The sequence below is a fragment of the Artibeus jamaicensis genome, unplaced genomic scaffold (genome assembly GCF_021234435.1).
Source record: "Artibeus jamaicensis isolate MK-2021 breed Jamaican fruit bat unplaced genomic scaffold, CSHL_Jam_final contig_585, whole genome shotgun sequence".
Taxonomy (NCBI): Eukaryota; Metazoa; Chordata; class Mammalia; order Chiroptera; family Phyllostomidae; genus Artibeus; species Artibeus jamaicensis.
The window spans coordinates 12,829,561-12,842,776 of record NW_026521894.1 but is presented as its reverse complement, the minus strand read 5'-3'; the positions used below and the strand labels follow the sequence as shown (position 1 = coordinate 12,842,776).

Below are 13,216 nucleotides of genomic sequence, written 5' to 3'. Positions count from 1 at the left end.
AGTGAACATTTGTGTGTATTGAAGATTATAAACAAACTGTGCAATAATACATTTTTAAATTCTTTCATATAGGCTTACCTGAAGGATTAACAGTGGTTAATCATCTGTAAATAATAAACTATACCATGTTTCCATTTGTACAAGAATAATTGGAAAAACTATGTTAAGGAAATATTGTGAAAAGTATTTTAGTTGAAGCATAGAGTCATCAAACAATAGTGGATTTTTATTATTCTAAACTGCAGGAGGTTTTAGAAATATCTTGGAAAAGAAAAGTGGCATAATTAAAATAGTGTGCTGACAGTTTTTCTAGAAATTCTTCATTTCTATTTAATTTTTCTATATATATGTTTATGAAATTTTATAAACTTTTTATTAATTGTAACTTACATATTTTCCAATTAACAAGCTTAACATCATTTTATATATGTTTCTCTAAATTAGATTTTCTTATATACATAAGTTTAGCACAGAATTTTATGCAATTCAAAAGATACACTGGGCCTTCTAGATTATCATTGGAAAACTTTGCAATATTGAATAATCTCTTTTTGTTAGTTTATAACGCTGTTCTAGTTGGTTAGATCAGGATATTATTTTAAGAAATTGTCTCTTATCTTTAGATGGTCAGTTTTTCTCTAGTGGACACACTCTTTCCTTTAAACTTGATTGTGCATAATGATAGTAATCACAGCTAAAACTTGAAGAGTTCTTACTGTATGCCAGGTACTAGTCCAAATGCTCTACACGTATCAGCTTTTAATCCTCACACACAACCCAGGGAGGGGCTCTTGGTCTATCCATTTCAAGATCAGGTCACAAGACCGCACAGCTAATAAATGACAGAATTCAAACGCAGCTCCAGAGCCTTTGTTCTTATTAAATACTGAAGGAGTCAAATTTATTACTGGTTTAGAGAGATATTTTTGGTGCATATTAATATAAAAGTCTTATTAAACCTTAGTTATTCCATACACAAATCTATCCCTACTCCAATGTACTATATGAATTTCCTAGAACTTTTCTAAATCCCAAAACTGGGTGGCTTCAAGCAACAGAAATTTATTATTTCATTGTTCTGAAGACAAGATGTTCAAAATTTAGCTGTTGCCAAAGCCATGCACCTTCTGAAATGTGTAGAATTCTTCTTTGCTTCTATTTAGATTCTGGTAGTTTGCTGGCAATCATTGGTCTTCCTTGTCTTGCAGATGCTTAACTCTCTGGCTTTGTAATCACATGACATTTTCCCCTGTATGTCTCCATTTTCACATGGCTGCCGTCTTATAAGGTCACCAGTCATATTAGATTAGGGACCCACTCTACTCCAGCATAGCCTCATCTGAAGTTAACTAATTATATATGCAATGACCCTATTTCCACATAAGGTCACATTCCACGATTGGAGGTATTGGGTTTAGGACTTCAACATTTCTTTCTCTGGGAAACACAATTCAACCTATAAGACCTACCAATCTAACTTTTCACATGATGGCTGTCTTCTGCTACACCCTCCACCAGAATATGCATATGCACACACACACACACACACACACACACACACGCACACACCACATATTTTGAGGTTCCTTTTAGACTGGTCCCTCGGTTGGTTGGTGACAGATATATGGAAGTGCATCTGCCTACTCTGTTTTTCTTCCCTTAAACAGGGATAACGAATGTTCCTGTTTCTTTCATTTCTGATAGAATGTTTATCACTAGATAATTTTTACTTAGGTTGAGCAGAACGTATTTCCATTTAACTGTTGGTTGCAGGTGACAGATACCATGTCAAACTCACTTAACTGATCAAAGGGAAAAAGCATAAGCAGTATTGAGAAAGGAAGTGGGAATGCTGGATTTTTGTCCCCTTTTCTCTGTGTTTTATCTCTCTGTTTCTTCTAGATTTTTATTGAATTCCTGCCTTTTTGTTGACTTTAGCCTCAGGGTTTATATATATTCTGGGGGATAAGGCTGCTGATTGCCTAGGATACATTTTAAAGCTTGTGATTAAAGAGAACTTTCCCTGCCAACTTCATCATAAAAAATTCTGGGGTAGGTACCTCTGCCACTAATCCTAGCAGAAATATTTGGAATAGCAAGTTCCCCAAAAGAAGTCATGGCAGGGGCTGTTACCAGAAATGGGAGAAGAACTGCTGGTACTAAACAATAGATATTCGTAATAATCAGTTTACATATAATCGGTCTTAACTAATTTTCATATTTAAGTAGTTCGATAGTTAAACCTGTAATTTGTAAAGTGTATTCAGAGAGTCTGATTCCTTCAAGAGCTATAAAATATCTAACATTCGAATATGAAGAATGAAGCAGTTAAATAAAGATATTAGTGTTCATGTTAAAAATGCTTATAAGATACTTATCTTGTAATCAATAATGTAATATGTTGCCAAATATAAACATATGTTGAGTAATAACTGTATATGAGTAGGTATATTATATATATATGAAAATCAACTATTCCAGTGTTTACCACTTACGTTAGCTGATTGAAGTAGCCTTTTATTAGCATTTTTGAGAAAATAAAAGTGATAAGAAAGAAATTATTTCTCACCAGCAAATCTGCCTATGCCCTTCTTTGTTACTGATACTCATTCTGCTTTCCCTTCTGTTACTATAAATGAATGTCTATGTTCCAGCTAGAGGCCAACCCATTTGCTGTTTGTTTGTTTTTTCCCTCTTCTTGCCATTATCCCCTTCTGCACCGTCAACTTCACATCCTTTACTGGATGATTTCTGTCAGCATACAAACATTTTAGTACCCCCTGTCTTAAAAATGCCTTTCATGGCTCTATTTCCCTTTGTAGCTATCATCCTAGTCTTTATTTCCTTCTGCAGGAAAATGTGTTGAAAGCATGTCCATAATCAGAGAATACAGTGACCCATTTACCCAACTCTTATTTTGTCTTGGGTATTATATTTCTTCTTTCATACATCCACAGTTTTAGGATTCCTTTTCACTTTCCTTTACTGGCTGCTTCTCTGCGTGTGTTCTAAATGTACGAGTAGTCTTTCACTGCAGTCTTATGCTGTTTTTCCTTCTTGCATTATTATATATTTTCTCTCTAGGTGACCTCACCTAGTCCTTGGCTTTTATTTAATAAAATCACTGGTTCTTTTCACTGTTATTTCTAGCCCAGGCATTATCCTAGAATTCTATAGACTCACATATCTGAATGCTCATTTGATGTTTTCATATGAATGTCCCATTACAAATTTAACATGACTAGTACAGCACTTGTGATTTTCTATGAGTATCGACACAGGTGCTCAAACCAAAAAGCTAAAAGTAATCCTACTCTCTTTCCTTACTTTAATTTTTAAAAATTATTTATTAATTTTAGAGAGAGAAAAGAAGGAGAAGGAGAGAGTGAGAGAAACATTAATTTGTTGTTCCACTTTTTTGTGCATTCTTCGGTTATTTCTTGTACATGCTCTGACCAGGGTTGAACCCACAACATTGCTCAGGAAGCACTGAGCAGTGCTTCAGGAAGACGGACTAACCACCTGAGTCACCTGATTCAGAGTCTCTTTCTTTACTTCAGATGTACAATCTACCAGCAAGTCCTTTGAATTCCAACTCTAAAATTTACTCTGAATTCATTAACTTTTTGTCATTACTGTAACCCTAATACAAATGACCATTGTCTCTCACTTCAGTTACGCCATAGCTTTGGCTTTATCTTCAGAATAAATTCAGAATCCCATTACTTCTCACACCTTCACTACCATGTCCCACTTGCTTCGAGCCACTATCACATGAGCAAGATTATTGCCATTCAGGCCTCTTTTCTTCCCCGCTTGCTATTCTCAATACAGTAGCCGGATGCCTTTTGTAATATGTTAGATCACATCACTCTGTTCAGACTCTTCTGATGGGGTCTCATCTTTCTGAGTCCTTACAGTGTTACAGGGTCTTACCTTTCCTGGTTTTTTGTTTCCCCTCAGATCTAATCTCCTGCTGCTCTCGCTTTTGCTAAGTCTTATTCTAACCACAATCACCTTTTTCCTATTCTTTTAGTGCCTCAGTAATATTTCTGCAATCTCAAGATCTTAGCATTTGCTATTCCTTTTCCCAAGAGAATTCTATGCCCAGTTATCTCCCTCACTTCTCTGTTCAAATGTCATTTTTTAGTGAAGATTTCCCTGAACACACTATATAAAAATAACATACTCTTTCCTCAGCTCTCTATATCCTCCTTTACCCTATTTATTTTCTCTGTGACAGTTATCACTGACACATTGTTACTAATTTGTTTATTAATTGTCCCCCAACTAGAGCATAAGCCACATGAGGGAACGGACTTTGTTTTGTTCACAGTTATGCCCCAGTGCCTTACACAGCTTCTGGAAAGAATATAGAGGCACCATAAATGTTTGTTGAATCAACGACTACCTTCCTAATTTGTCTCCCTACTTTGTTTCTTCCGCCATCTGTACTCTCTAAAAAGCCGTGAAGTCTTTTAAATCTTAAACCAAATCATCCTTGTTTTCTGCATGAAATCTTCAAAATCATCCCAAAACAATTAGAATAAAATCATATTTCTTACGTAAGTTTAAAAAACCCCATAAGTCTGGCCTCTACTTATTTCTCTGACCTCCTTCTGTAACCCTCTTTCTTGCCCCCTGTGCATTCGTGGGCAAAACAGCCTTAGGACCTTTGCACTGTTTGCTCAGTTCTTTTTTTTTTTCATGGATGGCTAATCAGTACCAATGTATCAACCTGTTTTAATTCCCTGCATAATAATACTATCTGATGTACTTCTGGCATATCTATATATTTATTGTCTTTTTATGTAAGTAGATGCACGTTTAAGTTAAATAAGGCAATTTTCATAGAGTTTTTAAAGAGTTAATTTTTTCAACCACTTAGTCTTTAAATGTATTCTTTTTGTTGCACATTGCACATGACCTATTTCACTGACTTTGTAGTTTGCTTCACAGGCCCCTGCTCATTCCACTGAGCTACACCAGCCAGGGCTGACTTTGTAGTTTGGACCTCTACTATCTCTTTGGAATAATTCTGTTATGGTACTATTTAATTTTCAGGTTAAATGACATTTATGGTTTAATAGCATTAAGTAAAAACCTCATGATAGTCACATATTCAAATGCTTTGAAAGTTTAATATATTTCTAAAACCATACTCTACCTATTTCTAAGTAAAAGATATATACGATACTGGTATATGGCTGGATGACTTTATTTGGTCAAGTAATTTTATTAATACAGTTTTATGTAAAATTGGAGTTTTTACTGTATGAAGAAGTTTTAAAACTTCAAACTGCTGGAGAATGACAAGCACTATTTCTTTTTAATCAAATTTTAGAGATTTGATTTTGAAATGTAATTTCTTGCATGTCATTCATACAGAAAGATTTTTATTAAGTTTTAGCAGTCCTTTTTATATCTGTAAATTTAGCTACTTAAAAATATGTTAATGAAAGCAGTTTTGATTTGCAGATCAAAGTTAGTAGAACAATCGTCAAAACTTTAGGGCATGCCACTTTAACATACAAATCCAGCCTTATGTACTAGCAAAATCTGCTAGAGTACTTTTTTAAAATAGTTACCAGATGAAAATATTCTGACTTTTATAATTCTGATATATTTGACTTTCTTGATTGACTTTTCTGAGCAAGATATGCTGTGTACTGGAGTATTACAAGACATATCCATGGAAGGTGCTACAATAGCGATGGAATCAGAACTTCCTAGAAGTTCTCCACCAAAAAGCCTTTGTGAGCTTTGCTGTTTCCTATCTTTACAACCTTCTGCTTCTCCTGTTCATGCCAGCAGCCCATCCCAATCCCATGCACCTCGATACCATAGCTGCTCAATCTGCCTCGCAGAGTTTGCATATAGGGGGAAAGAAAGGACATAAGGAAATGTGTATTTATTTTCTATTGCATCTGTAATAAATGATCACAAATTAGCTTAAAACAGTATCCATATCGCGCAGTTCTCTATGTCTGGTGGGCTCCCCTGGTTTCTTTGCTCCGAGTCCTCCAAGGTGTTGGCCATTTAGGCTCTTATTGGGTCACTCAGGGAAGAATCCATTTCCAAACTAATTCAGGTTTCTTACAGAATTCAACAACAAGCAGGTTGAGGTTCCTATTTCCATTTCTGTTGTTTGGAGTTCTCAGGTTTTGGAGACTAGTTGAATTCTTTTGTCTATCAGCCTCTTCACCTTTAAAGCCAGAAGTGGCAGATTGATTCTTCTCATGTGTCACATCTCTCTTATCTCTTCCTCTGCTTCAGTGTCTTGCTTCTTTCTTCTGTTCATCACTTTGACTTTAGCTGGAAAAAATTTTGTGCATTTAGTGTCTCAAATGATTAAATTAGCCCAGTTGGATAATCCAGGACAATCTTATTTTAAGTTTATAACCTTAGTTACATCTGCAGTGTCCCTTCACAACAGTACCTAGATAAGTGTTTGATATAACAACCAAGGGATGGCAATCTTGAAAGAAGTATCTTTAGAATTCTGCATACCACAAAATATTTGACTTTTGTGTTTTTTTCCAAGCTTGAGTATTATTATCCCATTTTTAAAATTCTTTTAAAATATAACTTTTTATTTATGTATTTTAAAAAATTTGATCTTTATTGTATTTTTTCTTTTACTATTTTATCCTCTTACAATCACTTTGAGCAATCACCACATTGTTTCCATGTCCATGAGTCCTTTTGTTGTTTGCACTATCCCTCCACTCCCTGACCTTCCCCCCACCAGCTGTCATCCTCTCTCCATCTATGAGTCTGTCTCTATTTTGCTTGTTAGTTCAGTTTGTTCATTAGATTCCACATATGAGTGAAATCATATGGTATTTATCATTCTCTGACTGGCTTATTTCACTTAGCATAACATTCTCCAGGTCCATTCATACTGTCACAAGGGGTAAGGTTTTCTTATACTTTATGGCAGAGTAATATTCCATTGTATAAATGTCTGATAGTTGTTTTATCCACTCATTTACTGATAGACACTTAGGTTGCTTCCATATCTTGGAGATTGTAAATAATGCTGTAATGAACATACGGGTGTGTAAGTTCTTTCAAATTAATGTTTTGGGTTCCTTTGGATATATTCCCAGAAGTGGGATCACTGGGTCAAAATGCAGCTCCATTTTTAATTTTTTGAGGTATCTCCATAATGCTTTCCACAGTGGGTGCACCAACCTGCACTCCCACCAACAGGGCAAAAGTGGTGCCCTTTCTCCACATCCTCGCCAGCACTTGTTTTTTGATTTATTCATGATGGCCATTCTGACAGGCGTGAGGTGGTATCTCATTGTAGTTTTAATTCGTATTTCTCTGATGATTAATAACATTGAGCATGTTTTCATATGTCTATTTTCCATCTGCATATCTTTTCTGGAGAAGTAGCTATACAGGTCCTTTGTCCATTTGTTAATTGGATTCTTTGCTTTTTGGGGGTTGAGTTTTGTAAAAACTTTATAAATTTCAGTATTAACTCCTTATCAGATATATTGGCAAATATGCTCTCCAATTTTGTGCATTGTCTTTTTATTTTGTTGATGATTTACTTTGCTGTGCAAGAACTTTTTAGTTTGATGTAGTCCCATTTATTTATTTTTTTCTTCATTTCCCTTGCCTGTGGAGATATGTCTGATAAAATACTACTATAAGCAATGTCCGAGATTTTGTTGCCTATGTTTTCTTCTATGATTTTTATGATTTCGGGTCTAACATTTAAGTCTTTGATCCATTTTGAATTTATTCTTGTGTGTGATATAAGAAGGTGGTCTAATTTTACTTTTCTACACATATCTGTCCAATTTCCCCAACACCATTTAAACTTTCTTTAGCTCATTGTTTGTGCCTGCTTCTCCTGTTAAATATTAATTGACAGTAAAGGTGTTGGTTTATTTCTGGGCCCTCTATTCTGTTTCATTGATCTGTGTGTCTGTTTTTATGCCAGTGTCATGCTATTTTGATTACTACGGCATTATGGTACAGTTTCATATTAGGTAGTACGATTCCTCCAACTTTGTTATTCTTTCTCAGGATCTTGTTGCTATTTGGGGCCTTCTGTGGTTTTATATAAATTTGGTAAATATTAAGGCTAGTTCTGTGAAATATGTCTTTGGAATATGATAGAAATTACATTGAATCAATAGATTACTTTGGGTAGCATGGATATTTTAATGATGTCAATTCTTCCTATCCATGAACATGATATGTGCTTCCACTTATTTGTATCTTTTTCAGTTTCCTTCTTTTGTGTTTTATAATTTTCTGAATATAGGTCTTGTACATCCATGGTTAGGTTTACCCCTAGGTAATTTATTCATTTAGCAGCAATTATGAATGGGATTGTTTTCTTAATTTCCCTTTCTGTTACATTGTTATTGGCATATGGAATTGCAACTGATAGCTGGATATTTTGTGCCCTGCTACTTTGCTCAATTCATATATCAGTTCTAGTACTTATTGGTGTAAATTTTGGGGTTCTCTGTGTATGGTACCATGTCATTTGCAAATAAAGATAATTTTACTTCTTCCGGTCTAATTCGAATGCTTTCTATTTCTTCTTCTCGTCTCATTGCTATGGTTGGGACTTCCAGTCGAACAAGAGAGGTGAAAGAGGATGTCCTAGTCTTGTTCCCAACCTTAAGGGGAATGCTTATAGCTTTTGCCTGTTGAGTGTGATGCTGCTGGTGGTGGGTTTGTCATATATGGCCTTTATTATATTTAGGTATGTACCATCTATTCCTATTTTGCTGAGCATTTTTATCATAAATGGGTGCTGGTTTAAATAGAATGCTTTTTCTGTGTGTATTCATATGACCATAGGGTTTTAACCTTCATTTTTTAATGTGGTGAATCATATTTATTGATTTGCGAATGTTGAACCAGCTTTGCATTCCCAGACTAATACCACTTGATATATGATTTTTAAAATATATTTTATTGATTATGCTATTACAGTTGTCCCATTTCCCCCCTTCATTCCCCTCCACCCTGCATACCCTCTCCCACCCACATTACCCCCTGTAGTTCATATCCATGTATATTAAGTTCTTTAGCTTCTACATTCCCATACTATTCTTACCCTCCCCCTGTCTATTTTCTACCTACTATCTTTGCTAATTATTCTCTGTACCTTTTCCCCCTCTCTCCTCCTCCCACTCCCCTGTTGCTAACCCTCCATGTGATCTCCATTTCTGTGGTTCTGTTCCTGTTCTATTTGTTTGCTTAGTTTGCTTTTGTTAGGTGTGGTGGTTAATATCTGTGAGTTTGCTGTCTTTTTACTTTATTTTTTATTTTTTTTTCTTAGATAAGTCCCTTTAACATTTCATATAATAAGGGCTTGGTGATGATGAACTCCACTTGACCTTATCTGAGAAGCACTTTATCTGCCCTTTCATTCTCAATGAAAGCTTTGCTGGATAGAGCAATCTTGGATGTAAATCTTTGGATTTCATGACTTGGAATACTTCTTTCCAGCCCCTTCTTGCCTGTGAGGTCTCTTTTGAGAAATCCGCTGACAGTCTGATGAGAACTCCTTTGTAGGTGACTGTCTCTTTATCTCTTGCTCCTTCTAGAATTCTCTCCTTCATTTTAATCTCAGCTAATGTAATGATGATGTGCCTTGGTGTGTTCCTCCTTGGGTCCAACTTCTTTGGGACTCTCTGAGCTTCCTGGACTTCCTGGAAGTCTATTTCCTTTACCAGATTGGGAAAGTTCTCCTTTATTATTTGTTCAAATGAGTTTTCCACATGTTGCTCTTCCTCTTCCCCTTCTGGTACCCCTATAATTCTAGCGTTGGAACATTTAAAAATGTCCTGGAGGTTCCTAAGCCTCTCCTTACGTTTTTAAATTCTTGTTTCTTCATTCTTTTCTGGTTGGATGCTTCTTTCTTCCTTCTGGTCCACTGTTAATTAGAATCCCAGTTTTCTGTCCATTGCTGTTGGTTTCTTATATACTTTCCTTTATTTCACTCAGCATAGCCTTCATTTTTTCATCTAATTTGCAACCCAAATCAATTAATTTTGTGAGCATCCAGATCACCAGTGTTTTTAACTGTGCATCTGCTAGGTTGGCTATCTCTTGTTCGCTTAAAAGTATTGGCTCTGGGGCTTTGATCTGTTCTTCCATTTGAGCCATATTTTTTGGTCTGGTTGTACTTGTTAAATGAGTTTGTGACTCTGTATGTGGTGGTGGGGTTTGAGAGGGAACAATGGTGCTTGCTCCGCTCTCTGTCGGATTTCAGTCTTTCCTGCACTTCCCCCAAGCAAACTGGGTCTTTCTAGTGCTGATTCCTGTGTGGTGGGCTTGTGTACATTCTAGGATCCTGTGGGTCTCTCCAACAAACTCTCCTGTGAGGCTGGGAGTCTCTCCCAGGGCCTCACTCCTGGCAGGTGTTTTCAATCGGTGTTTCGAGGCTTTATTTCCCTGTGCTGGTACCCTGGGTTGCAGGGTCTGTCTCACTCCCCAGTTTCTCCTGGTTTATCTGTGCAGGAATGTGGGACTGGCCCAGTCAGCCAGCTGCCTTGCACACAGTGTTTTGCTTCACAATCGCCACCTCACTGGGTCTGCCTGTTGCCACCCCGCACCCGGGGTCTGCCCACTGCCATCTTGCACGCCCAGGGTACCTTACGTACCCAGTGCCACTGCTTTTTGTGCCGCAACCCCTCTTTGCTTGGCTGCCCAACTTTGCCCCACCTACTGGTGTTGATTGAATGTGTCTATTTTAAGTCCTTGGTTTTCCAACTTGCATACAGTTCAATTTTCTGTCAGTTCTGGTTGTTATTTTGTTTCTAATTTGTTGTTGTCCTTATTTTGGTTGTGTGAGGAGGCACAGTGTGCCTACCTACACCTCTATCTTGTCCAAAAGTCTGATATGTGATCTGTTTGATGCATTGCTCTTTCTGGCTGGTAATACTTTTTTTAAAAAATGTCTCCATCAATTTTCATCAGGGGTATTGGCATGTAATTTTCTTTGTTTGTGGTGTCTTTACCTGGTTTTGTGATTAGGATAATTCTGACCTTGTCAAATGTTTGGAAGCCTTCCATCCTCTTGGATTTTAGGAAATAGTTTGAGAAGGAGAGGTGTTAGCTCTTCTCCGAAGTTTGGTAAAAATTCACCTTTGAAACCATCCAGTCTGGGGCTTTTGTTTGTTGGGTGTTTTTTGATTACTGCTTCAATTTCAGAAGGTGTAATTTGTCTATTCAGATTATTTGATTCTTTCTTATTTAGTTTTGGAAGATTGTATGTTTCAAGGTGTTTATCCATTTCATCCTGGTTGTCCTGTTCACTGGCATACAGTTGTTCATAATATTTTCTTACAATTCTTTCCATTTCTTTAGTGTCAGTTGTTACATCTCTTTCATTTCTGATGTTGTTCATTTGCATCCTCTTTCATTTGGATCCTCTTTCATTGTTTTTAAAGATTTTATTTATTTTTAGAGAGGGGAAGGGAGGGAGAATGAGGAGAGAAACATTAGTGTGTGGTTGCCTCTTCAGTGCCCCCTACTGGGGACCTGGCTCGCAACCCAGGCATGTGCACTGACTGGGAATCAAGCTGGTGACCCTTTGGATTGGACGCCAGCACTCATTCCATTGAGCCACACCAGCCAGGGCCTCTCTCGTTGTTTATTGATGAGTCTGATTAATGGTTTCTCAATATTTCTTATCTTTTCAAAGAATCAGCTCTTGGATTTATTTATCTTTCTTGTATTACTTTTTAGATCCTATTTTGTTTATTTCTGCTCTGATCTTTATTATTTCCTCCCTTTTACTCATTTTGGTCCTTGTGTTCTTTTTCAAGTTCCCTTAAGTATAAAGTTAAATTGTTTTTTTGATATTTTTCTTGTTTTTTGATATAGGCCTGTAATGCTATGAATTTCCATCTTAGGATTGCTTTCCCAGTGTCCAGAAGATTTTGGATTGTTGTGTCCTCATTTTTATTTGTTTCTAGGTATCTTTTGATTTCTTCCTCGGTTTCTTTGTTTAGCCTTTCATTGTTTAATAACATGTTATTTAGCTTCCATGTCTTTGTGTATTCTTTAGTGTTTGTGATTGATTTGTAGTTTCATAGCATTGTGGTCAGAGAAGATGCGTGATATGATTTCAATCTTCTTAAATTTATTCAGTCTTGTTTTGTGTCCTAACATGTGGTCTATCCTAGAAAATGTTCAATGTGCACTTGAAAAGTATGTATATTCTGCTGCTTTGTGGTGAAATGCTCTGTAAATATCAATTAAATCCATTTGAGCTAATGTGTTGTTTAAGGCCACTATCTCATTGATTTTTTTGAATGGAAGATCTATCCACTGAAGTCAATGGGTTGTTAAAATCCCCAAGTATGACTCTGTTTCTGTTGATCTCTCCCTTATGTCCATCAAGATTTGCCTCACATATTTAGCTGCTTCTGTGTTGGCTGTATAAATGTTTCCTAGGGTTATGTCCTCTTGTTGGATTGTTCTCTTTATCATTTTGTAGTGTCTTTCTTTGTGTCTTTTATAGCCTTCATTTTATAGTCTATTTTGTGAGCTATAAGTACTGCAACCTTAACTTTTCTTTTCTGTTCCATGTGCATGAAATATCTTTTTTCCAATGCTTTACTTGTAGTCTGTGTGTGTCTTTTAATCTGAGATGTGTGTCTTGGATGTAGCATATATATGGGTCTTGTTTCCTTGTCCATTCACCTATCCTTATATCTTGTGGTTAGAGAATTTAAGCTATTTACATTTAAGGTGATTATTGATAAATATGTATTCAGTAACATTTTATTGTTAGACTATTTTCCTTTGTATTTTTTTCTTTCTCTTCTTCTTCTTAATGCAAGCCATTTAACATTTGTTGCAGTAAGGTTTGGTGTTAACAAATGCCTTTAGCTTTTTCTTGTCTGGGAAGCTCCTTATTTCTCCTTTGATTTTAAATGATAGTCTTCGTGGTCAAAGTAGCCTTGGCTGTAGGTCCTCACTTTTCATCACCTTGAATATTTTATGCCCCTCTGCTGTCGCCTGAAATGTTTGTTTTGAGAAATCAGATGATAGTCTAATAGGTGCTCCCTTTTATGTAACTACCATGTTTTTTGGACTATAAGACCTACCCCCCCACCAAATTTGGGAGGAATAATGGTTATTAATGCTGCTGTTGAGTTCTATTTACATTTACATTGGTGAAATATTATGTTATTTATGTATTAAATATCTTATCACATTTTTT

General features: G+C 36.2%; 1 protein-coding gene across 2 annotated transcripts in view; it reads left to right on the top strand.

Annotated features, from left to right (window-relative positions):
- Nucleotides 1-13,216, top strand: part of DYNC2H1 (dynein cytoplasmic 2 heavy chain 1) — a 317,131-nt gene that overhangs the window by 178,270 nt on the left and 125,645 nt on the right. The gene's annotated exons all lie outside the window — the stretch shown is intronic.